Raw genomic sequence first — 27,644 nt, forward strand, 5'->3', positions numbered from 1 at the left:
ATGGAACTGGCGTATCATCCGAATGAAAGTACCATACACTGAAGTTCTCTGCAGAGTAAGTCTACCATCATTCCATACACTGCTGATGAGAGCACAGACCGGTGGGCAGATCATGTCATCTGCATGCCGGATGAGCGAATACCCAAGCAGTTCCTTTCTGGGGAACTCTCTGCTGGAAGACACTCGCATGGACGGCAGAAGAAACATTACAAAGACACACTCAAAGCCTCCCTAAAGTCACTTGACATAGACACGACCACCTGGGAAACGCTGGCACAAAAACTGGTGTCTAGGCCATTCTATCTCTTGAGTGAGGACTAAACTGTATCTGAACTTCATTCACCCACCTTTGCTTCATATTGCTCTATATCCTTATTCATCCTGGTGACATGGAAAAATCAACCTTCTGTAAAGCTGTTTATTCACCTGATTGGCCAGATTACTGAGTGCAGCTACCTCACTCAAAGCTGTTATGCTGTTATGCTGTTGGTGTGGAAAAACAAAAACAGCATTGTAGACCTTCAGTTTTATTGCTGGGCTGATTCCTCGATGTTCCCATTCAGTGGAGCGCAGTCTACTGAAAGCAGAACTTGCCTTTGCTATTCTGCAGTTAACTTCTGTATCAATAGTCACTGCTTGGGAGAGGGTGCTGCCAAGATAAGTGAACTGGTCCACTGCCCTTCTGCCCTTTGATTGTGATTATGGGTTCTGTGTATGGTGCATGAGGATCAGGCTGGTGCATGACTTCGGTCCTTTTAATGTTGATAGTGAGTCCAAAGTTGTCACAAGCTGTGGAAAATTTGTCCATCCTGAGTTGCATCTCTGGCTGTGAGCCAGTATACAGGGCACAGTCATCGGCAAAGAGGAAATCTCTCAGAACAGTCTCCTTCACTTTGGTGATAGCTTGAAGTCTCCTCAGGTTGAAAAGCTTCCCATCCACTTTATACTTGATGCTGATTCCAGCAACACTGTCCTGGAAGGCATCATTCAGCATGGCAGTAAACTTCATGCTGAACAGTGTGAGTGCGAGCACACAGCCCTGTTTGACACTATTGGTGACTGGGAATGTCTCAGAGGATTCTCTGCCGTCAAATACTCTGACCATCATGCCATCATGGAACTGGCGTACCATTCGAATGAAAGTACCAGACACTGAAGTTCTCTCTAGAGCAAGTCTACCATCACTCCACACACTGCTGATGAGAGCACAGACCCGGTGGGCAGGTCATGTCATCCGTATGCCGGATGAGCGAATACCCAAGCAGCTCCTTTTTGGGGAGCTCTCTGCTGGAAGACGCTCACATGGAGGGCAGAAGAAACATTACAAAGACACACTCAAGGCCTCCCTGAAGTCGCTTGACATTGACACAACCATCTGGGAAACGCTGGCACAAAACCGCCCTACCTGACACTGCCTCATCCACGAGGACTGTCAAGCTTATGAAGCAAGGTGCATTGCTGAAGCACAACTTAAGCATGAGCTGTGCAAATCCACAGCCACCAGCACAACAACTACAATGTCTATACAAGTCTGTCCAATGTGTGCCAGGACGCTCTATGCCCCAATTGGCCTGATCAGTCATCTTCAGACTCACTGCATCCAGCCTTAAAATGACTAATGGTGTTGTGGTCCTCAGTGACGACGACGGACGAACAACAGCAGACATGGAGCTTTATGTTTGTGGTTAGATAACTACCCTATTGATTTTAAAATTCCATCTCTCATTGCCAAATGCATCACCCTACCCCACTCAGTCTCCAAAATATCCTCCAGGCCTGCAACATAGTTCACGCTGTGCATCGTTCCAACTCAGGTCTGCAGTGCTTGTCTGCTTCCCGTTGCTCCAACATCAGTGGCAGACAGTTCGGTGATAGAGACGGTATGTTCTGGAATCGAGGTTCTGAACTGCTTTGCCTCGCACTTTCCTAACCATCCACAAAAGACTCCTCGGAACTGACCTCTTCAATTGTGCCTTCTGTCACCTCCTCTGCCTGTTCCAATTCCGCTCATTATTTGTTCTCCCCAACACACAACACCACAATCTCCCACTGCCACTGCTGTAGCGACTTGAATGCATTTGTAACATTAAATATGGTGTATGAAGTGCTTGTGTAATACAATTTTACAATTAGCTGATGTAGATAGTCGACACAATGCACTTGAACCTTGATTGTTTGAAAGTTAATTACTCTGATTTTCCAGATAATACATGAAAATGCATTCAATTACTACAGAACTAAAGCAAATTCAATTAAAAGCAATGTGCACACAAAAGCTTGTACTGTGGAAGTGCTATGACACAGTTCTAATGAAACTACAGAAAAGCACATGAACATGATCACTGATCCCAGATAGAAAGAGAATGAGCAATGAGACAAGATTAGTGAAGCTGATGCTCCATTATTTAGAAAGAAGGTAATTAGGAGGGATTTCATCAAAGTGTATGAAATATTAAATGATACAGAGAAGGTAAACGCACAGTGACTGAATTTTGATTGGGTCCTCAGTAGAACTGGGGCGGATGGCCTCGTGGGGGAAGAGATAAAGAAGCAGTATCTAGTGCGTTGACGATTCCTTCCTCTGTTATTTTCCAGAGGGGATAGTCATGAGCTGCAATTGTCAGCAGGTTGATGGAGCACAGTGCACAAATTCTAACTAGTGTGAAAGTAGACCTGGAAGCTATTCAGAACAATGGGGACGATTCTCCCAACCCGCTGTGCTGCTTTTGTAATGCAGAGGGCCGGGAGACTCTAGCGGAGGCCATTTTGCGGGCCCCCCGCCGAGAGTCATCTCCAGCAGCCAGAATTTGGCGCAGAGCTGCATAATTTATTTGAATTCGTATTTTAATATACTTGAATTTCATAAGTGGGCCCAGGACTGAAGTCTCCAAGCCCCCTAGCCCCTTCTCCCCACCAGGGCTGTTTCACTCTGTCGGGGTTTAGTGTTGCTCCCTACTGGCAGGGAGGCCAATAATCGGGGCTGGCCGTGGGGGTGGGATGCAGTGTCGGGGGGGGGAGAGGGGTGCAGGTTAACCTGCTAGGGGGAAGCTCAGGCTGCAGCGAAGGGGTTGGTCAGGGCTGCCTTACGGTTGTCAGCATTAGGGTTGCCGGTGGGGGTTAGGGTGATTGGGAGATTAGGGCTGCAGGGGTGGGTGAAACATCAAGGTGGGCTAGGGGTGGGGGTTGCGACTGGCCCAGAAATGTTTGCGGGGCCAGTGATCGGGCCATGGGGGACTCAGAGGGGCAATGCTGTGGGGATCATGAGGCTGGCCAGTGATCGAGCAGGCCAACAATCGGGAAGCCAGCAGACAGGAGTCACTGCACACGCGCCAATCTCAGCGCTGACAGTGCTGTTCAGGGTATCGTTCCAGGATTTTGACCCAAAGACATTTAAGGAACAGCGATATATTTCCAAGTCAGAACGGTGAGTGGCTTTGAGGGGAAATTAATTTCTGGTTGTGACATTCCCAGGTGTCTGCTGCCTCTGTCTTTTTCGATGATAGTGGTTGTGGGTTTATAAGGTACTTCCGAAGGAAGCTTGGTGAGTTTCTGCAGTGCATCTTGTAGATGATACACCTGGCTGCCACTGTTCATCAGTGGTGGAGGGATTGAATGTTGGTGGAAGGGTTAAGGAGTCCCTTTTAGAATCTCACGAAAGTTCGTGGTTGTACTCTGGATGTAACAGGAATGAGTGACTGTGACAGATAATGGGCCCAATTTTCCCATTGCATTGTTCCCGTTTTTGGGCCGAACACTTGGTAAAGTCGAGCATGAGGCAGTTAGCACGATTCACGCCCGTGTCCATGCAGATGCCCAAAGGCCCAAAAATGGCTACGATCGGAACTTTGCTCAAAACATACATTTAAATTGATTTAATGAGCTGGATGTCCAATCTTACCGGCATTTCCCCCTTTATCATCACGTTTGTCCGTCCAGATTTGGTGCAAAACAGAAATGTTGGGCAAAGGTCTGTTTCAGGCACTTCGGCTTCTGAAGAGGTAAGTTCAGAGCTTCCAATGACTCCCAAACTCAGATCAATGGTGGGTGGGGTGGAGGGGGAAGGGGTGGAGTAGGGGAAGGGAGGATCTGCTATCACTCTGCAGACGATCAGTGGGGGGGAGGGGAAGAGGGCAGGGGACCGCAATCAGTCTGGATAGCTTGGGGGGGGGGGCGGGGGGGGGAGCGGTAGGGGTGGTGGGGAGGGTAGGCGAGGAGATTGATAAGGGGAGCAGTTATGTTGTGGGGGGTGGGGCGATATCTGTGAGGGACATTGCTCCCGGGCCGCTTTATCCGCTTTTTGAGGCCTGGGAGTGATGTGACGGGGGGCATTTTTCAATTTATTTTCACTGCGCACGTGCAGTTGAAAGCTCCAATTGGAGCAGCAGCGTTCCGGGCATGGTAAACCCCACCCACAGCATGATTCAGACTTGCAATTTATCTTCAAGTTGAGTGTGTTGGTGGTGGTGGTGTTGGGTGGCGGGGGGGGAGCTTGAGAACAGGTTTCCAAGTTGGATCTGAATTGAGCCCAATTCAGCACTTAGAATCAAAATGGTAAAATCGTCCCCAACGCGTTAAAACAGTAATTGTTTTTGAACATTGAATAATGATTGTAATATGAAAATTATAATTGGTAATATAAATAAAATAGAAAAAAGTGAAAAGGAAGAAAGATAACTATATTGAAAGAGGAAAACACTTTTCGTATATCTGGAGAAAATAAGACAGGTGTTTGTTTAAGCAAAATTTGTACCACAATAACTCCAATTGGTACACATATTACTGTTTCCTTGGTACGTACATTACCAAGTTGCTGAGTAATCTTAGTGGGTGGGTGCTACACTTAATTCCTGGCCTTTCCTCCCTTTGTCAGTGGTGACTATTGCAATCTGGCTGCAGTGCTAAATCCCAAAAGCAAGCTCCCCTTAAAGTTGAATTTCTGGCTTTAGTCCAGCCTCTTGAATTATTTCCCAAAACAAATCTCAGCTCTTATCACTTCTTCTCAAAGCTAAGCAGACTCTGCAATATTCAGGTCGTTTATGTAGCTCCTGATGGTGTCTTCCCAGCTGCCATCCATCAGATGGTATGTCCATCAATTAACTTCACCTTCTGATGCTTCAGGTGACCATAACATATGATTGCTCATAGATTTTCATAGATTATAGCATCATGCAGTGCAGAAGGAGATCATTCAGCCCATCGAGTCTACACTGACCATAATCCCACCCAGGCCCTCTCCCCATAACCCCATGTATTTGTCCTAGCTCATCACCCTGACACTAAGGGGCAATTTAGCATGGCTATTCCACCTCACCTGCATATCTATGGACTGTGGGAGGAATCATAGAATCATAGAACCCTACAGTGCAGAAGGAGGCCCTTCAGCCCATCAAGTCTGCACCGAACACAATTCCACCCAGGCCCTACCCCCATATCCCTACATATTATACCCACTAATCTCTCTAATCTACATGACCTGGACACTAAGGGGCAATTTCTTAGCATGGCAAATCAACCTAACCCGCACATCTTTGGACTGTGGGAGGAAACCGGAGTACCCGAAGGAAACCCACGCAGACACAGAGAGGATGTGCAAACTCCAGTCAGACAGTGACGCAAGCTGGGAATTGAACCTGTGCCCCTGGTGCTGTGAGGCAGCAGTGCTAACCATTGTACCACTGTGCCACGCTCACCCTAAGATAGTAAAATCCTCCCCCCCCCAACCACCACCATCTGCTCTGATTCCCGTTGCGGGCATTCGGGAGAATTCCACCCAGTGACCTGGTCTGCAGTCCAAGGGTCATAGAATGCAGTAGAACAGATACAACACGTGGGGCGAATGGGATCAAAGGTTATGGGGAGAAAGCAGGATTAGGCTATTGAGTTGGATGATCAGCCATGATCGTGATGAATTTTGATGCAGGCTTAAAGGGCCAAATGGCCTCCTCTTGCTTCTATCTTCTAGGTTTCTAATCACAACAAAAATAACTTATTTTAAATTTCTATTTGGAGAAAATGGGAATCAAAATCCTAGCTTAAATAACAGCAGTGCTGACAGTACGGAGAAAAATACAAGATAAACAGTTCACTACTGATTATTATTGATGAATTAATCAAAGAACAATTATAGCTGAGTTAAAATCGATGTCTACCAAGTGAGAAAACCCTGGAGTGTAGGTATAGGATTGCATGTCTCTACGGCGCTCCATTGAGCAATCTGGTAAGGCCCCCTCTGTGAACCACAGTGCTGACTTTATGGCTGTCATCCCCTGCACTTGTGCAGGGGAACAAGTGCTGGGGAATGCTGGGGATCTGTTTATAGGGAGCCCCCCAGTGCATGCAGCAGTTAAGTCATTAAGTGGCAGGTGAATGAGAGGGGATGCGCCGCAGGAGTGGTGTGAAGCTTGTGGGAATAAAAATTAATACTAACGAACTGTAAAATTCGGCCCGAAAATACACCGACACTGAGACACTCCAAGTGGAGGATCGCCCGGTGGGGAAGGAGCTGCAGGGACTTTAAAACCAGCTGGCAGTTGAATAACTCTGGGGTTTGACCTGTACACTATAATTGCTGGAAGACATGATCTGTACATTGTAAATAAAGAGTAATGGTGACAGAAGACTGGCCTTGGTGGGATTATCACATGGTGGGTGCGATTGAGTTGTGATAATGCTTCATTAGAGTGTGCCACCTCCTCTGAGAACTCCTTGTCCTCCTGCATCAGCTCCTTCATCATACTTGAAGCATCGGGGAGAGATGAAAGACATGAATTAGAATTAGGATAAAGGGGAAAATGTTCAAGGTCATTTAGCAGATAATCATTTCTGTTAGCAATGACATCAATTCAACATGAGTGAATGTTTTGTAAAATGTGACTGTGTGATATCTAATACTGTCACCAGGGGCTGTATTTAATAATCATAGCATCCACCAGCTGAAGTGCCTGTGGCAACCCTCGTGTGATCAATCTTAGGCACCCAAACTAAAAGCCAATTAGGCCTGGCTAGCATGAGGTTCCCTAATCCTTTAATACTCTAGAATGTGTTATTGGCTATAAGAACTGAAAAGAGGCAGTCTTCTGCTGAGGCTACAAAGCAAATAATTGAAGCCTAAGTCCTTTGGTTGACCTTGCTGTGCCTATGGTTAAATAGATAATTCCACAGTTCCAGTTGTTGGGAGTAGGTGGTGTCAGTGTGGAAAGGCCAACAGACAGATATAGGCACATTTTCATAGAATTCATAGAAACCCTACAGTGCATAAGAAGCTATTTGGCCCATCACAGTCTGCACTGACTCTCTGACAGAGTATCTGACCCAGGCGCTCTCCCCTGTCCGAACCCTGTAACCCCACACATTTACCATGGCTAATCCCTTTAACCTACACATTTTGGAACACAGAGATGCAATTTAGCTTAGTCATTCCACCTAACTTGCATAACTTTGGACTGTGGAAGGAAACCAGAGCAACTGGAGGAAATACACGCAGACACAGGGAGGACGTGCAGACTCCGTACAGACAGTGACCCAAGGCAGGAATTGAACTCAGGTCCCTGAAGCTGTGAGGCAGCAGTGTTAACCATTGTGCCACCGTGCCAATAATGAAGAATGAGCTACCATCTTCTACCTAATGGAAAATAATGTAATTCCCGATTGTTCTTACTAAATTGCTGCACATCGTGAGATATTCAGTATTAATTACGATTAAATTAAATCATAACAGTTACTAATTTGGTGGAAGAATTGACTGTAGAGTCCAAAGCAACTTCAAATTTATTGCAATACAAAGCTCAATATCCGTTCCCATAGAAATGGGAAGATCTGAAAGGATAGCTCTTTATGTATAATTTATTTCTGAAGCATTCTACAATTGATCGCATTGATATAATTCAAGAAAGTTCTGACCAAAATAAAACTCAGTGATTCATCAATGATTTCAGGAGCTGGTCTAAAAGTATGAAAATTAATTATTCTTGGCACCAGATCACAATAATGAATCAGTACTGAGTAAATATTTCCAAGGCTGATCTGTTATTCATGCCTCTGTTTATTTACGGTTTTCGCTGCTTGTCCTAATTTCCAGTCAGCTCTTTTTTTTGTACCTTTTGGTACTTCATTTCCCATCAAAAATATAATTTGGCTGAAAGAGTCCTTACATGAGAGACTTTACAGATCCAAGCTGACAAGACAGCACATACTCCTGTCTTGGGTTTGATCAAACCAGATCCAAGCTGATAGGATGAGGCAGTACACTTCCTCCCGGGCTTGATCTGAGATTCATCTGAGCCAAAAGGCCAAGATTGTTTTTTCAAAAAATTAAAAGTTCATAAGTTCATAAGATATAGGACAGAATTGGGCCACTCGGCCCATCGAGTCTGCTCCGCCATTCGATCATGGCTGATATGTCTCACATCCCCTTTTTCTTGCCTTCTCCCCAAACCCTTCAACCTGTTACCAATTAAAAATCTGTCTAACTCCTCCTTAAATTTACTCACTGTCCCAGCATCCACCACACTTTCGGGTAGTGAATTCCATAGATTCACAGCCCTTTGGAGAAGTAGTTTTTCCTCAGCTCTGTTTTAAATTTGCCCCCTCTTATCCTAAAGCTATGACCTCTTGTCCTAGAATGCCCCACAGGAGGAAGCATCCATGTTTACTTTATTCATACCTTTTATCGTTTTTATACCTCAATTTGATCTCTCCCCCCCCCGCCATTCTTTTAAGTTCCAGCGAGTATAAGCGTAAACTGTTTAATCTGTCTTCATACGACAAATCTCTGGAATCAATCTAGTGAACCTTCTCTGAATTGCCTCCAATGCCACTACATCTTTCCTCAAATAACGGGACCAAAACTGTGCACAATACTCCAGGTCCGGTCTCAGCAGTGCCTTGTATAGTTTCAACAATACTTTCTTATCTTTATTTTCATTTCTTTTAGCTACAAATACCAATATTCCATTCACTTTCTTTATTATCTGTTGTATCAGCATGCTAGTTTTCTGTGAGCCATGAATAAGGATACCCAGATCCCTCTGCACCGGAGCACCCAGAAGTTGCTCTCCATTTAGACAATAAGTTGCCTTCTCATTTTTCCAACCAAAATGCATGACCTCACAATTATCCATGTTAAATTCTATCTGTCACATTTTGGCCCATTCACCTACCTATTTATATCCATTTGAAGGGTACTTATTTCCTCATTGCAACTTACTGTCTGGTCTATATTTGTGTTATCTGCAAATTTGGCTATAGAGCCTTCTATCCCTGTATCCAAGTCATTAAAATAGATTGTAAATAGCTAGTGCCCAAGAACTGAACCTTGTGGCACCCCACTGGTTACTTTATGCCATCCAGAAAAAAACAGTTATCCCAACACTCTGTCTTCTGTCCACCAGTCAGTCACCTATCCAGGCTAATAAATTACCCCTAATCCCATGTGATCTAACCTTGTGAATTAACCTTTTGTGCAGCACCTTATCAAATGCGTTCCAGAACTCCAGATATACCATATCTACAGGATCCCCATCATCCACTTTGCTTGTTACAGCTTCAAAGCACTCTAGCAAAACCATAAAACCATGCTGACCCTGATGGATGGCATTTTGACTTTCCATACGTCCTGAAATTACTTCCTTGATAATTGATTCTAACACTTTCTCAACAATAGATGTTAAACTAACTGGTCTGTATTTCCCACATTTTGCCTCCCTCCCTTTTTGAATAAGGGCATTACATTGGCATTTTTCTAATCCAATGGAACCTTTCCCATGTCCAGGGAATTTTGGATTATAACTAGTGGATCCACTGTCTACGCTACCACTTCCTTTAATACCATCGGATGTAGGTCATCAGGGCTGGGGGATTTGTCTGCCCTTAATCTGAATTGCTTGCTGAGTACCTTTTCCCCATCAAGTGGAGCCTCAGTGTAACTTTATTGGCCTCAATCAAGTACATGATCAGACATATACTTGATTTTAGCCAAAAGGCCAAGACGTGAGCTCTTTTTTATTTCAAAAATATACTTTACTCATAAAAAGATTCTGAAATAAACCACTGCAAAATGACATATCCAAAAATTACAAACAGTGCAAAAAAAATCATTTTTACAATACTACATGATGCTTATGTACATGACATTACATTAATTACATTTCAAAACTTAAAACTATATACATACATCAGATTTTACTGTGTGCTGTTATTTTTCAGTTTAGCACACAGTTATGCAGTCCAAGGGTATTCTGCAGTACCAGGCCCTCGGTTGAAAGGCTTTACACTGTGGCCTTTCCCCGTTGTGCCTATGCGGCAGCTGCCCCAAGCTTGAGCACATCCCTCAGCACGTAGTCCTGGACCTTGGAATGTGCCAGTTTGCAACACTCAGTCGAGGTCAAATCTTTCAACCGGAAGATCAGCAAGTTTCAGGCAGACCAAAGCGCGTCCTTCACCAAGTTGATGACCCCTCCAGCAGAAATTGATATTTGTCTCAGTGTGCGTCCCTGGAAACAGCTCATAGAGCACAGAGTCCTGCAGCACTAAGCTGTTTGGGACAAACCTCAACAAATACCACTGCATCTCACTCCAGGCCTACTCTTTTTTTAATTTTTTTTTAAACTTTATTCCAATCCACTCTTACACAGACAAAAAAATCATTGAAGAAGGTAAGTTCTATTATAGAGACATCGCACAGATATGCACTTTGTCAGTAAGTATCAACCTTCACGCTGAATCTTGCGAAGAACCAAAGAGAAAGAGAGACAGTCCAAGGAAACTGCTATCACAACATGACATGAACTGATGTTTAAAAGATTAAGTTAAGCATAGCATTTGGTGCTTTTACATGAAGTAAAAAACTACATGCAAATGAACAAACAAACATACAAATTAGGAGCAACAGTAATCCACTTGTCCCCATGAGCCTGCTCCGTCATTCAGTAAGGTCATGGTTGATCAGATTGTAGCCTCAATCCCACATCCCTGCTAACCCCTGTGACCTTTCACTGTCTTGTTAGTCAATAATCTATTTTGTTCTGTCTTAACAACAGCCAAAGATTCTGTTTCCACTGCCTTTTGAAGAAGAGAATTCCAGAGACTCATGACCCTCTGAGGAAAAGAATTTATCCTCATTAGTATCTTTAATAATTGTTCTCTTGTTTTGAAAGGTTGGAGAAGTTAGGTTTGTATCCACTATAATTTCAAAGGGGCAGCACAGTGGTTAGCACTGCTGCCTCAAAATGCTGGGGACTTGGGTTTGATTCTGGTCTTGGGTGACTGTGTGGAGTTTGTACATTCTCCCTGTGCCTGTGTGGGTTTTCTCTATGTTTTCCTCTTACAGATTAGGTTGATTGGCCGTACTGAATTGCCCCTTAATTTTTCTGAGTGTGAGTGTTCTAGATTCTCTGACAAGAGGAAATATCTACTCCACATCAACCCTGTTATTACACCTCAGAACCTTAATGGTTTCAATCAAGTCACCTCTTTCTCTTTTAAACTCTGTCTCTCAATCTTTCTGCACCCTGGCGGCACATAGGTCAGGCTTTCGTCTGTCTCTGTAGCTAATTATTCCAGGAGCAGGTCTCTAGTCTGTCCCAAAGGCTTATAGCTTGAGGGACATTACACCGCAACAAACATTGTCACACTCACACTCAGAAAAATTAAGGGGCAATTCAGTACGGCCAATCAACCTAATCCACACAAGTTTGGATTGTGAGAGGAAAACATAGAGAAAACCCACACAGGCACAGGGAGAATGTACAAACTCCACACAGTCACCCAAGACCAGAATCAAACCCAAGTCCCCAGCATTTTGAGGCTGCAATGCTAACCACTGTGCTGCCCCTTTGAAATTATAGTGGATATAAATCTAACTTCTCCAACCTTTCCTCGGAAGACAACCTGCTCATTCCTAGTATTAGTCTAGTAAACCTTGTCTGAGCTGTTTCCAATATCTTTACACCTTTCCTTAGATAAGGAGACAAGTATTGCACACAATCCTCCAAATATGATCTCATTAGTGCCCTGCACAACTGAAGCATAATCTCATTACTTTTGAAATCAATTCCACTCATGATAAACAATAATATTCTATTAGTTTTCCTAATTACTTGCTGTACTTGCTTTTTGTGATTTGTACACCAGGAAACTCAGATTGCTCTGCACCTCAGAGCTCTGCAATCCCTCAGCATTTAGATAGCACACTTTTTTTTATTCTTCCCAACAAAATGGACAATTTCAAATTTGTCCACATTAAACTCCATCTGTCAGATTTTTGTGTACTCACTTAACCTATCTACATCCCTTTATTGCCTACTTCTAGTCTCTTCACAATTTGCTTTCCTACCTATCTTTGTATCATCAACAAATTTTGCGACCATACCTTCATTCCCTCCATCCCAGTCAATTATATAAATCGTAAGAAAGTTGACGCCCCAGCACTAATCCCTGTGGAACACTATTTATCACATTCTGCCGACCAGAAATAATGCCAACTCTGTTTCCTGTTAGGCAGCTAATTTTCTATCCATGCCAATACGTTACTCCCTAGACCATGACGTTTTATTTTCCGTAATAACTATTCAAGTGATACATTAACAATGCCTTTTGAAAATTACATACAGTCCATCCACTGATTCCCCATCACCCACAGAACACGTAATTCCTCCAAGGAACTCCCAGAAATCAGTTGATTTCCTTTTCACAAAGCCATGTTGACTCTGCCTGAATGCTTTGAATTTTTCCAAGTGTCCCTCTAAAATGAGGGGGATATAATCAAAGTATCATACAGTGCAGAAGAGGCCCTTCAGCCCATCAAGTCTGCACCAACATGCAGAAAACATCTAAACTCCCACCTAATCCCATCTACCAGCACTTGGCTCGTAGCCTTGAATGTTATGATGTGTCAAGTTCTCATCCCGGCACTTTTAAAGGGTGTGAGGCAACCTGTCTCTACCATCCTCCCAGGCAGCATATTCCAGACAGTCACCACCCTCTGGGTTAAGAAGATTTTCTTCATACCCCTCTAAACCTCCTGTCCACTTACTTTGAACTATGTCCCCTCATGACTTGTTGTGCTTGAGTGATGTTCAGGGCTATCTTGTGAGTGTGACTGATGAATCTGGTGTTGATGCACTTCCTGAAGACTTGGGCATACGTGTCAAGTTGAGGGCAGCAGCCTTCCAGAGGAGTCCAAATCAACTCTTTCCTCTTTCGTTGCTGCACCGCAGATCTCTCTGTCGGCTGTTCCGGTTCATTGGCTGTCTCATTGTGCTCGCTGTTGGCGTCTGGGGTTTGTGGAAGAACTCCTGCAGTCTCATTCGCCTGATGAATTCTTCTGTGTCTGCTGTGAGACTGAGGGGGTCTAATTTGGTGGTGGGACAGAAATTGAGCCCTCGGCTGAGAACTTCGATTTCATCTGGTTGAAGTGCGTAGTCTGACATTTTGACAATGGTCTTCTCTGCAGTGGTACTATTTTCTACTGTGGTACTAGGAAAGACTTGTTGCTGCTTGTGGTGATGCCAAGTTTCTCAAGTTTTCTGTTCTTGATGTGCATGTAAATGTCTTTGCCTCATCTGCTTGACAGAGTTTCGCAGCTGGTCTGCGTCCTGAGCGCAAGTTGAGAATGTGGATTCTATCTTGGTTTCCAGGGTGCAGCGTTTGTTGTGGAGCTAGTGTCTGAGATGGTTGAGGAGTGTGAGAGAGGTCCGACAGCAAAGTCTCTCAGCATTGTCTGTGTTATAGGTCGACCTGAGTGGATTTGTAATCTGTAGTCCTTTCGGTATCTTGTCTGCTTTCTTGCATCTTTGTAGAAACTTAATGTCTGTGTCGATATGTGTGATCTTTTTGGAGAACCTCTCCACTTGGAGCCGGCAATTTGCGGTGTCGATGGTAATCATGATGTGGAGATGCCGGCACTGGACTGGGTTTGTGAACAGAACTCCCACTTCCTTGATGAAGGAACAGCGCACTGAAAGCTAGTGGCTTTTGCTACCAGTTAAACCTGTTGGAATTTAACCTGGTGTTGTGAGACTTCTTACTGTGTTTACCCCATTCCAACATCTCCACATCACAGGGAATCTAGATCCGGGGGGACACCGTCTCAGGTTCAGGAACTGAGATGAGGATAAATTTCTTCCCTTATGGGGACCATGAATCTTTAGAGTTGTCTACCTTAGAAGGTTGTGAAAACTCCATCGCTGTGTATATTGAAGGCTGAGAGAAACAGAGGTTTGATCTCTCAGGAAATCAAGGGAGAAGCATGTGGGGAAGTAGAGTTGAAACAGAAGATCAGCCTTGATCTTTATAAATGGTGGAGCAGATGTCAGAGGCCGTGTGGCTTAGATTGCTCCTATTGCTTATCTTCTTAGCTATCAGTATCAGCCTGTTGAGAAATACTGAGCCTCCTGAGGCTCTCCTATTCAATCATGTCCAAAAAAATGATTCTTCTGCCTGTATACCTTGGATAGGGGATATCACCTCCTGGGAGCTGGAGCTCTGTGTCATCGACTCTCTCCTGTGGAGTAGCAGGAGGCTGGGGAGAAGGCAGCTGCTGCTCCTGCTGCTGCTGGTGTAACTGGTGCTGCTCTTCTTGATCTGAATCAGGAGTCCAGCATAGAGCTCTGTAAGATATTCCCATGCTGCTGAGCAGGCTGACAGCTGGCAGGTACAAATCAAAGTCAAAATGTTCTTATAGTAGCAAAAATGACATTCACAGTCTTGGAAATCACTCTAGAGCTGTAAATGTTCACTCGAGTAACGAGTCCTGTGAGCAAAAACCTTCACTTGGACAAAGGCAGGTATCATTTAAAGGCTTTCCAGCCTAACAATTCCACATTCACATCAATACCCCTTGTTCAGTACCCCTTGTTCAATACCCACTATTCAATACCCACTATTCAATACCCACTGTTCAATACCCACTGTTCAATACCCACTGTTCAATACCCACTGTTCAATACCCATCGTTCAATACCCATCGTTCAATACCCACTGTTCAATACCCACTATTCAATGTTCACTGCTCAATATCCATTGTTCAATATCCATTGTTCAATACCCATCGTTCAATACCCACTATTCTATACCCATTGTTCAATATCCATTGTTCAATACCCACTGTTTAATACCCACTGTTCAATATCCATTGTTCAATAGCTATTGTTCAATACCCACTACTCAATATCCATTGCTCAATACCCACTGTTCAATACCCACTGTTAAATACTCACTATTCAATATCCATTGCTCAATACCCACTGTTCAATACCCACTGTTAAATACTCACTATTCAATACCCGCTGTTCAATACATAAGAACATAAGAACGTAAGAAATAGGAGCAGGAGCAGGCCATCTAGCCCTTCGAGCCTGCCCCGCCATTCAATAAGATCATGGCTGATCTGTCGCTGCTCAGTTCCACTTTCCTGCTTTCTCCCCATAACCCTTAATCCCCTCTCTTATCAAAAACCCATCAACCCGCGTCTTAAAAATATTTAGCGAGGCAGCCTCCACCACTTCAACGGGCAGAGAATTCCAGAGATTCACCACCCTTTGAGTGAAGAAGTTCCTCCTCAACTCTGCTCTAAACCGCCCCCCTTTTATCTTGAGGCTGTGCCCCCTAGTCCTACTGTCTTTTTTGAGCGGGAAGAGTCTCTCCACCTCTATCCTATCCATCCCATTCATCATCTTATATGTCTCAATGAGATCTCCCTCATTCTTCTAAACTCTAACGAGTACAAGCCCAGTTTATTCAGCCTCTCCTCATAGCTCAACCCCCTCAACTCCGGTATCAGCCTAGTAAACCTCCTCTGCACTCCCTCCAAGGCCAAAATATCTTTCCGCAGGTGCGGCGCCCAAAACTGCACACAGTACTCCAGCTACGGCCTCACCAAAGCCCTATACAGCTGCAGCAAGACCTCCCTACTTTTATATTCAATCCCCCTTGCTATGAAGGCCAGCATCCCATTTGCCTTCCTGACCACCTGCTGCACCTGCAAGCTGGGTTTTTGCGACTCATGCACAAGGACCCCGAGGTCCCTCTGCACCGTCGCCTGCTGCAGTTTTTCGCCCCGTAAGTAATAGTCCTTCCTACCATTCTTCCTACCACTGTTCAATACTCACTATTCAATATCTGTTGTTCAATACCCACTGTTCAATGTTCACTGCTCAATATCCATTGTTCAATACCCGTTGTTCAACACCCACTGTTCAATAGCCATTGTTCACTGCTCATTGTTCAATACCCACTGTTCAATACCCACTGTTCAATACCTGTTGTTCAATACCCACTGTTCAATACCCACTGTTCAATCCAGTTGTTCAAAACCCACTGTTTAATACCAATTGTTTAATACCCATTGTTCAATACCCACTGTTCAATACTACTGTTTACTACCCACTATTCTCTTGACTTGTTGTCCTGTTAAGTTTCGGACTGTTCAGAAAATATAGGACTAGGTGTTGAATCCAGAATCCTGGCTTGCATAATTAAGTTGCAAACCTATAAAAGCCCTCAGCATATATCAGCCCTGCCAACCCGTTCCCCATTGCAGGTTAAAGTTGCCCCTCCATTCACTGTGTTAAAGCAGGAAACATAATCAACTTGTACCCTCACTGAATCCTCCAGAGTCACGGCAAATCAAAATGGTAAATAGTCACTAGAAATGAAAAGGCACATTTTCAGAAGGACCAATCGTTTTTTTTGTTCTGAGCTATAAGCTCCAATTTTAATTGTGGCTGATCAGTGAGCAAGAAACTCACCAACATGAGGCCTGGCCCCTGGTAAACCTTTCAAACTTTATTCAAATACATCAAGTGCAAACTCCCTCCTGATCTGTCATCGATGACATGAGGTTGGTAGGCAGCAACAGTGTGATGACAGCAGGCTGGTGGCAGCAGCACAACAACGATGGAAGAAAGGAGGAGATCGCAAACTATGTAAGTCAATAGGCTGCTGCATGAATTGCTTTCACATTTTGGGAATTCTTGATTAGTCCCCTGCAATTAGGATTTGGAGAAGTTGCAATGCGATGTTGGATTTTTAAAGCAAAGTGTATTCATACAATTTAATTTTAAAAAGTTGTTGACAAATTCTAATAAATTGAGTTTGAAATTGCTTCCTCATAGACCGGGGTACATTAAGCCTTGCAGTTGAGCAAAGCACTAAGTTAGCCAAAGACCCCAAACAGATCCAGTGATGATATTTGACTGTCTCTCAGATTCTACCACTGTTTGTTAATGTGTCTGGGCTCCAGCCTGCTCTCCACACAGTCTCTGAAACCCAAAGTCGTTAAGAAATGAGTGAAAATGCTATGCAGAAATACAGCCTGCAATCTCTCGTACAGTCCCATTGGCAGTGAACAACAATCCTGACCATCAGGATAGTTGGAAAAGGCAGCTATGGAGAGGTACAGCTGGTGATACATAGAAAAAATGTGAAACAGGTAAGGTGTGGGCAGCATAGAATGGCTCAACCCAGACCAAACTGGGACTGTGATACTATCATCTGTAGCCAAAGCCCACAACAAGAGTTGTGAACCAGGCAATCAGGTATCAAATAGGATACTTTGCAAAAATAATTTGAGACTAAACTGAGCAAAAGAAATCACTGCAAAATGAAATCTTCCATGGCTAATCCACCTAACCTGTGCATCTTTGGAGTGTGGGAGGAAACTGGAGCACTCGGAGCAAATCCACACAGACAAAGGCACAATGTGCAAACTCCACACAGACAATCAAGCAAGCTGGGAACCAAACCTGGGTCTCTGCCGCTGTGAGGCGGCAATGCTAACCACTTCGTCACCGTGCCATTGGTTCAGGGACAGTGGGAGAAAGCTCCTGTTCTTCCTTGAACTTTCTCCACTTGTGAGGGCAAATTGGGCCTTAATTAAACATTTCATCTAAAAATTGGCATCACTGGTGGGGCAGCCTTTTCTCGGTTTTGAAGAGTGCTGCAACAGAACTATTCGGGTACTAGATCAATCTTAATTAATATTGCATTTTTATTTTTCTATGCAAGGAATAAAATTCCCAAGGGTTATACAACCAGATAGAGAGAGAGAAAAAGACATCTGTAAAGCTATTTCTATAGGTATTTCTAAAGCTTCTCTGGATAAGTTCAGTACAGCATTTTGCATTATCATAGAATACTAAAGTACTTCACAGCATCTCCCAGCACAAATGTTGTGGTTTGATTAAAATATTAGCAACTCCCAAAATGCTTTTACGTTATGACTTTGCAAAAAGCTAACCCAGTTATATTTGTTAAATGTAGCAGATGGAATCTGACCAGCAATATTTCTTCATTGCCAATTGGTTTGCCTGTCTATAAAGATGCTCGTTTACCAATTTAGGGAAAACACAGTTCATTTATTTACAGGTTAAGACTGTACAGAGGCTTGCAGCCTTGTGGCTGCAATTAGCTCCTGAGATGTTTCTAAGTACAGAAGCCCAGGGTTACCATGGTGATCCTCCACCCTGCACCCTAATTGGTTTCCCAGGTCTTACTCTGCAGATTGATTTTTAAAGAGACAATCACCACATCCCTCCCCCTCTAAGTCATTTTATTCAAATATCAATACTCAGCTACACAGTCCTAGATAATTAAAGATTTAGCCAATTATAAATTAAATCTTCCGGGGGGTTTCTGAATCCTTGTGGAGTGGCATAACTCCTCTGACTGGGACACTTCCACAGGGTTGCTGTCAGCTGAAACCCACAATTACATGGGCCTTTTCAGGTACAGGCAGCTCAATTCTATCTGTTTCCATGGAGATGTCTGCTGTGCCTGCCACAGGATGACCAGTGTCAAAACAGTCTCCAAAGTTTCCTCATAACAATATACTTTCTGATTGTGAACTTGGCTGCTGGGGCATTTCTCTTTTTCTCAAATGGTCTGCGTGTTTTTGGACATTCCTTTCTTCTACGTCAAATTGAAAAGATAGGTTCCAGTTCTAGAGATAACAATTCCAGGGACCCAAATCGACCCACAAACAAAATTCCTTGCATACACAGCGTCATCTATCATAAACAACCATGTTGACGGACATGAATCCTGACTTGCCTACTGACTGCTTTGGTTGGCCTCTACTCTTCCCAGCAAATTTGGAAACATGAGGTTCAGTATCATTCTGAGATGGCAGTTCATTAATAACTCTGCTAGTGGGATTTCCCATACTGCATGTGGAATGGCCTGGTTGCCAAGAAGAAAACATGAGATTCTGGTCTCCAGAATTCCTCCTGACTGCTTCTTTAGGCCAGACTTAATTGTATGAATAGCTCACTCAGCTAGTCCATTGGACGCTAGGTGGTAAGGCTCAGTTCCAATATGTTTTATTCCACTGAGTGTGGTGAAGGTTTGAAACTCAACACTTATGAATACAGTCCCATCGTCAGACACTCTGACTTCAGGTATTCAGTGAGTGAAAAAAGCATTGGCATAATTCTTCGATGATAGCGTGTGATGTCAGAGACTTCACCTCAGATAAATCCATCCATCTGGAGTAGTATCAACAATGAACAGAAACATTGTGCCCATTAATGAACCAATATGGTCAATATGATGGCCTGGACTCGTGCCCATTGCTACGCAGGCTGTTCCCAAGGGTGCAGGGGGTCTGCAGCAGGAAATCTTTCTTGCAATCGGCACTATTCACAGTGTTTGACTAGGCTGTCAATTCAGTATCAATGCCAGGGCATCACACATAACCTCTGGCGAGCATCTTCATCTTCCAGATGCCTGCATAAGCACTATGTAATTGCATTAGAAAAGGCTCTCTGCCTGGTACTGGGATAGCTACTCTTGCTCTCTAGAGTATGATGCCATCCTGGCAACTCAATTCATCCTTGCAGGTAACAAAGGGTTTCATTTGTCAGAAACTGCCTCATTGGCCTAACCTCTAAGTATATTGAGACTGACAACCAAAAAAAAGTAAAAGTAAAGTTTAGTTACTAGTCACAAGTAAGGCTTACATTAACACTGCAGTGAAACCACCATGAAATTCCGCTATGACATGACAGTTTCCTGTCTTACTGGAGCAACTGTACAACTTTTTTATAAAGGTAGGCAGTTAAGTGCAGACATGGCATACATAGCACTCACTATGTACGTTCCAGGTCACTACTTGAATGTATGTTCATAGGCAGACAGAATTAACACCCAGTGTTTACTTCTTGCCGATGTGATTGACAGAATTGCCTTGCCTTCTTTAAAAAGATAAAGCAGCTTGTGGTTAGAAACAATGGTAAAGTCTACCAAATAAGCACTAGTGGAATTTCTTTACATCAAAAACTAGTGATAATGAAGGCGGAAAAAACCATAAAGATGGGTACCTGGCATAAAGTTAGCTGTCCAGCACATAAGGGGTTAAAAGGCATTAAACCTGCACTGACTTCCAGCACAGACACTGACTTTCAAACACAGACAGACAATCACTTAAAATCTAAACCACAGGACAGACAGTTAATTGAATTAAAACAGGGAACAAACGCTTCAGGAAGCCAGGCACCTTAAAAGAGATAAAGATAGTCCTGGGATAATGGGGGTCTGATCGGGAAATTAAGAGAAACACAAAGGAACCATGTACTACAAGAATAGAATAAATTAAGTCATTGATAAGAGGAAATGTACCCATTCATGGAACAATGTGATATTGAAACGATAATGGCTGTACCTGTCCATAATAATGAGCTAAGAAATGTTGTACCCATTTGACTATAACGATGTGATAATTGTGTCCGGTCCACCTATTGTGTAAAGGGTATAAAGGTGGACTCCTTCTATTGTTTCATCGAGAGAAGGTAGCTGTCCAGTAGTGCGAGGTACTGGTGCCTTCTCTCCACGAAGCTTCGTTAAAAATAAACTGTGTTACTGACCCTCCAGTCAGACTCAGAAGTGGTATTTTTTTCCCACAACAATAATCTTGTTCCTCAATTTGTGAGAAGCTGTTTTCAACGTCTGAAAAAGTTCTTGAGACATACACCAGAATTCTACCATTCTACCTGCCATGGGAAATGGAGTGAGCAAGGGGTGAACAATGAGAAGGTCCATTGACCTCGGGTGGGATTTTCCGGTCTTGGGTCGAGCGAGCCTATAAAATCGCGCCCATAGGGTGGAATTTTATGAGATTTCTTCCAAGTGTCCAGCTAGTATGAAAATGGGAGAGTTCCAGATCCATTGTTTGGGTGAGTTTTCACACTGAATCTTATGCACTCTGTGTCTAAAAGGATAGGTTAACGGTAACATGGGTCTGACAGGCAGAGAGAGAACTGTCAGGCCCCTGCTACTGCAGGCAGCCTCAATGAGCTCCCCCCTGCAATTGTGGGAGCCAGTAGCCCAAGGTGCAGCCCCCGCCGCCCGCTGCACCCAGTCACAACACAGCCCTTCCCCGCCAATCAGACCAATCAAAGTCCTTCCCTCACTGGTCGCATGCAGAGGGTATTGGGCCCTCCCTCCCGCCCCCTTCCCCCATTGGCCCAGCCCCCAGGCCCATCCCCTGCACTGCCCCCATTGACCCTCCCCCTGGCCTGCCGCCTCTTTGGCTCCACCCCAGGCACTGCCCTGAAAAGGCCCCACCCCCGGCACTGCCCAGTGGACATTGCCCAGGTGCCAGGGTGGCATTTCCCAGATGCCAATGTGGTACTACCAGTCTGGCATTGCCCAAAGGCTACCTCTGCCTTGCACTTGGCCTCCCTGGGGTGCCTCAATGGTGGTTCCAAAATTGCAATACTCTGATATCTGTTTCAGTTTAGTTATTATATGTCAGAATAGTTTCTCCTGGGGCTTTTATCCTTGAATTAAACTTAAAGCTCTGGAGTATAACTGATGGTTTAGGCTGCAAATGTGACTTCACTAATTCTATGAGGTCACTGAATGATTTGGAGTCGCGCATGCTTCAGGCTGTGAGACTGTGAATCAGATTATAAGGTTGGTTTCCATATGGACTCAGCAGAATTGCCTTGCACTTCACCTCATCCCCTATATAATTCATTTGGAAGTAATACCCAAGGCATTCAATGTATTGTGTCCAGTTCTCTGCAGAGGAGTCAAATAGACACTTTTCTTTTCTCAACTTCAGTCAACTTCAATATAAACTGGATACTTAGAGTTTGAGGATTATTTTTATCCTTGTCGCCAAATGTAAAGATGCTTGGTCACCAATTTGGGGAAAACACAACTCGTTTATTTATAGGTTAAATCTATACAAAGTCTTTGAGCCTTGTGTCTGCATTCACTTTTTGAGATGATTCTGGGTACAGAAACCGACACTTATCAAGGTGGTCTCCATCCTGCTCCCCAATTAGTTTTCTTCACTGTTCCTGTGCAGATGATTCTTAAAGGATATTATCCGTACTAGCTTAGATTTGGATTAAGACCAAGGAGCAAGATGGATCTTCTCCAGATAAAATAAGATAAAATAATATATTCCAATAGGCAAGTAACATTTGAACATCCCTCAAGTTGCAGATAATTTTCATTTTTCTTTACTGTAACTCTGTCTTTGATATTATCCGTTAAGCATTGTTAACCCTTAACAAAATCTTCTCAAAACCTGCAAAGCTTGGCTGTTAATGCCATTAATATTTTTTCATTGGTGCGGTAGAAAAGGGGTTATTTTTGTTGGTTAAAATACTTATCTCAGGTAAGGCCATTGCAAGAAGTTTTCAGAATGAGTAAAGAGGAATGGAATAGACTCTAATCACAATAACATTGTGAAATGTTGGATAGTTTGTCAAAAACTGGGTCATGTATAGGATAATCTTCTGGATGAGGCAACAGAGACAAAGGCTGAAAATCCTTGTTTGTGGCTGGGATTCTCCAGTGCCAATGAAAGTGAATGGAGTTTTTGGCTGGAATGCCAAATTTTTCGTTCTCACTTACAGTGGAGTGGCCACAGACGAGATGGGAGAATCCCACTCAAATCCTCTGGAGCTATTCAAGAAGCAATTTGATACTAGGAATGGGGCTGCAGGTCCTACATAAAAATAAACAAGGTGAGTCAAATGGTCTCCACGCATGTACTTAGCTTTGTGAACTAACATCGCAATTTGATAATGAATCCATTTGTAGACACATGTTTTTTAATTAGCTCATAAATTGTTTGAAATTAATATGTGGCTCACTAAGCTACTATTTGATCAGCTTCCACTCTGCACTGGCAAGGACTCAAAGGCTGTGCTTGGAAATGGAAGGCTGGATTGGTTATTGTATCATCAGAAACTCCTGCACAGCATGTTGAAATAATTTTCACTGTACTATAAGAAATCTGTGCAGCTATGGAAATGCCAAAATTTACACACTGACCCAAAACCAACAACATTTATAAACAAGCGTGTATCATTGAGAATTGATGTAGAATTACTAAAGGGGAAATAAAAGAGCAGGGTTTATGGAGCAGATAATCTAGACAAACAAAGAAACAAAAGCAAATCACACATCCATTTCTTGTGTTTGTTCACTTTTATTAATGTGCAGGATGCATGGATTTTTAAACAGCAATTCAACCATTAACCCTTAGATTGCTGGCATCTGCACATCATTATTTAAATCACCGGCTGGTGTTGGAAAGCATTCACTATACCTGCAATTTGTTCATCTGCTAATATGGCTCTTTGGATGGGGTTCCACAGATCTATATCCTTTGGGACAAATCAGTAATCATCAATGTGTATTTTAACCATTTCACAAATGTGTAAGGTGAATTTGATCCACAGTTTTCATCAGGCAGAGGGAGATAACAGAGCTGAAAGCTGGGTGGTAGATTACTGATCTTTTCCTGACTCGCAGCTACGTTAATTCCCTGAGCTCTTGGGCGACTGAGGTGCCTATCTAACTCAAGCAGGAGCTGCATAAATATGCAAATATGAATGATAGAACATTGCTGCAATTTGAAATGAGCAGAGTTTATTTTGTGAGCAGATGATATTTTACATCGACCTGGGAGGGCAGATGAAGCCTCAGTTTCACATCACCTCTTGAAATGCAGCCGTTCTAACAACCAGCACTTCCTCAGTACTGCACTGGATCGTCATCATGCTGTGTCAAGTCTCTCTCACCTCTGATCCACCAGGGTAAATCTTCCACTGTGTTTTTGAACACAATCTCCTCACAATCTTCTAAGGATACTTAAATTGACTTCTAGCAGAAAGGCACCCACTCGTGATTCTTTGGTCTTCAGCTCTCCACAACAATCTTCATTCTTTTGAAGAGGGTTTCCAATCTCATTGGTACTCTACATGGTGATTAACCCAAAGTAATCCTTTCTTTCTGCCTGGCATAGCAGCATCTGCTTTCAGTCTGACTTTTGAGGCTGCAGACAACAGTAATAGCTGCCTTCTCCCTTTGGGTCCCAATGTTAAAGCTTGCACCCGACTTTCAATAGTGAGCAACCTGAGCCCCATATCCCTTTGTAAACCCAGTCACCTGGGCAAGTCATCAGGGAGTACAGCCCCATTGCAGGGGCTGTACTCACCTTTTATCTCAACTTAAAAGAGGAGGTTTAAAATATAACCATCTTATAAAGTCCAGCGGTCACAACAATATATACATACCAGCTTGACTATAACAATTCATAAACACTGGCTTGTGCTAATGTTTCAGTTTGACACTGGTAATTTATGTTTTTTTTAAGGAACATGTTTGATCCAAACCTATAATGTGCAAGATGGGGTTTATAAGGAGACATTGAGCTGTTAACTGTTATGTTGTTTAAAACAATAATAAACATAGTTTTTGCTTCCTTATCATTCAATATGGAATAACAGAAATCTTAAAGAAACCTAACTTAAGAATCTCAACAAAAACAAGCGTTCATATTGCATCCTGAACATAACAAATGTTGTGAGGCACTGTCCATGTAGAGAACTGAATGATGAAGAATTTTAAATAGTTCACCTAAAATACATTATGAAGGAAAGGTTTTGAAAGGAAGGAAGGAAGTAATGGCATGAAGAAATTTCAGGAAAGGATTCCAGAGGATGGAGCCAAGACAGAGTAAATCCCAGACTGAGGCAATTTGGGAGCACATCTATAGATTTGAAGGATCATGGAACATGGCTTCAGTGCAGAAGAGTGAAGTAGGACTAGGGAGAGCATCAATGGTGCATTTATGGATCTTGCTGATGGACATGATAAAGGACTTAAAGCTCAGCTCAGGATAAAGAGACCACTCGAATTGTAGATCATATGGTCCACCCTGATTGACCTTCAGCTGGGGAGAAGGATAGAGTTGAGGGAAAGATCACAGAGGCTTCAGAATTGTGTTCTGGAGCCAAGCGCTTCTAACAATGGAGACTAAGCCTCTTCCAACCACTTTTGGCATGGTCTGTGGGAGCACCATACTTGTAAGGGCTAGCATAAGCATGTTGTCCATGAGCCAGAAGCATGCAGAGTGGGCAGATTGTGATGTTACTCAGTGCCTAACACTGAAGTGGAAGACAACTTGGCATTTTGGATCTGGAAGGTCCTCCTAAGGGCTGCTTTAAAACACTGTCAGTTGTACAAGTCCCATTAGTGCTATTTAAATTCACCAGCATTGGACTTCCGGGTTAGGTGTTTTTGACTTTCCTGCCACAAAATGAGCACTGTGTACTGCATTGTGTGGGAGAACTTTCATACATTGTTTGAGTCAGAAGGGAATGGTTTTGGACTTTACAATTGAGTCTAGTGAAGTTTGAAGTCCTCTGAATAGAAAGATTATCACTCATGCTGGCTTTAGTTGCAGTCTCTATTTGGGCAACATCGGAGGGGATGGAACACAGACAACACAGAGAGAAAACTGTTCACCAAGAGAGGAGGAGGACTGCATTCAATAAAAGACTTGAGAGGATCTTGTGGCTCAATGTGGATCATTCAGCATTGTTGTCTCTGAGCTGAATACTCTGTGTTCAGGTCCAATTCCTAGACTTGATGGCCAAGGAAGCTGCATTTATAATGCAGTCAGATAGGTTTAGCATCAATTTGTAAATCCTTCCAACTACAGCAATGACAAGTGGCAAGAGAGGCAGAGATTCCTGTAAGCCATGTGTTGGGGAAAAAATTGTAGCCTCTGCCATCATAGCTCCAGACTACAACTTATATGTAAAAGTGCATGTTACCATAATAACTTGCTCTCCTTGGGGGCCAATTAGACCATGTTGGTGCCAATAGCATATGGAGTTTAATCCTTATTCCGGCATTTGGGACTTGCCCCCTTACCCTACTCGAGATGGAGATTGTGGTAGTATCAGTTCGACCTACCTTCCAATAGAGGTCTGAAGAAGGTGCCTCACTTACCTCCACCTCTGTCAGGAACAGACCTGAGACAACTATTATTGTCTCTAAGGTGGTCATTGAACTGTGCCAATTGGATTTGCAGCTGTACAGAAGGCACAATCAGTGGTAGCCAAAGTCCGATAGCCCTCACTTTCTATGTCTCAGAGTCCTCCCAGCTAGACCTAGCAACATTGGCAACATCTATGCAATATATCTGGGAGGTCATAGATGCCTTGTATTCAAGGAGAAGCAATTTCATTGTCTTTTCTCTAAACAGGAGGAAGCAAGATGAGCTGGCATGGTTACAGGAATTCAAGTGGTGCAGGGAGCTGTTGACTTTGTATGTGAGGCTCTGTAGGTCGCATGTCACACTGGGGAGTTGGACCAGAACTGCAAAGTGTTCCACTCTCTTGACGTGCAGTTGGTGTGTGACAAAGCAAAACATCAGCCAGCATTCTCCCACAAACATTCCAAGTGTTGAATTCATATGAAAACTGGAATAATTCACTGTGGTTTTTTCAGTAGGAGTTCAGAAAGGAATCTTCCACACTCTGTGCACTGCAGACGCCACCACCGTGAATATTATTAAAAAATTAGTGGTGGTGGAGCCTAGTCCCGCTAGAGAGGCTGAAATCAGCAAGCTAAGTGGGCTACTGCACATGCGCCGATCCCACAAGTTCCCGTTCAGAAAGGACAACAGGACTAGAGGGCACAGCCTCAAGATAAGGGAGGGGGCAGTTTAGAACGGAGTTGAGGAGGAACTTCTTCACTCAAAGGGTGGTGAATCTCTGGAATTCTCTGCCCGTTGAAGTGGTGGAGGCTACCTCACTAAATATATTTAAGTCACGGGTAGATAGGTTTTTGGTAGGCAAGGGAATTAAGGGTTATGGGGAGAAAGCGGGAATGTGGAACTGAGCCACTTCAGATCAGCCATGATCTTATTGAATGGTGGGGCAGGCTCGAAGGGCTAGATGGCCTACTCCTGCTCCTATTTCTTATGTTCTTATGTTCTGTCAGTGCCAAGCACTGCCAGCCCCTCGATTTCTGGCCAGCTGAATCACCAAAATGCCTGCTCCCTACCGCAACCTCCCCCCCATCACCCCCCCCCCCCCCCGCCCCACCCGCCCCACCCACCCTCCACTCCCCGCACTGCCGTCCTCCCGATTGCTAGCTAGCTTGATTGTTGATGGCCAAGGAAGCTGCATTTGTCAGACAGGTTTAGTATCAATTTGTACATCCTTCCAACCACAGCAATGACAAGTGGCAAGAGAGACAAAGATTCCTGTAAGCCACGTGATGGGGAAAATATTGTAACCTCTGCCACCATAGCTCCAGGCTACAACATATATTTAAAAGTGCATGTTACCATAATAACTTGCTCTCCCTGGGGGCCAATTAGATCACGTTGG

The sequence above is a fragment of the Carcharhinus amblyrhynchos genome, chromosome 6 (assembly GCF_965287045.1).
Source record: "Carcharhinus amblyrhynchos chromosome 6, sCarAmb.v2.hapA, whole genome shotgun sequence".
NCBI lineage: Eukaryota > Metazoa > Chordata > Chondrichthyes > Carcharhiniformes > Carcharhinidae > Carcharhinus > Carcharhinus amblyrhynchos.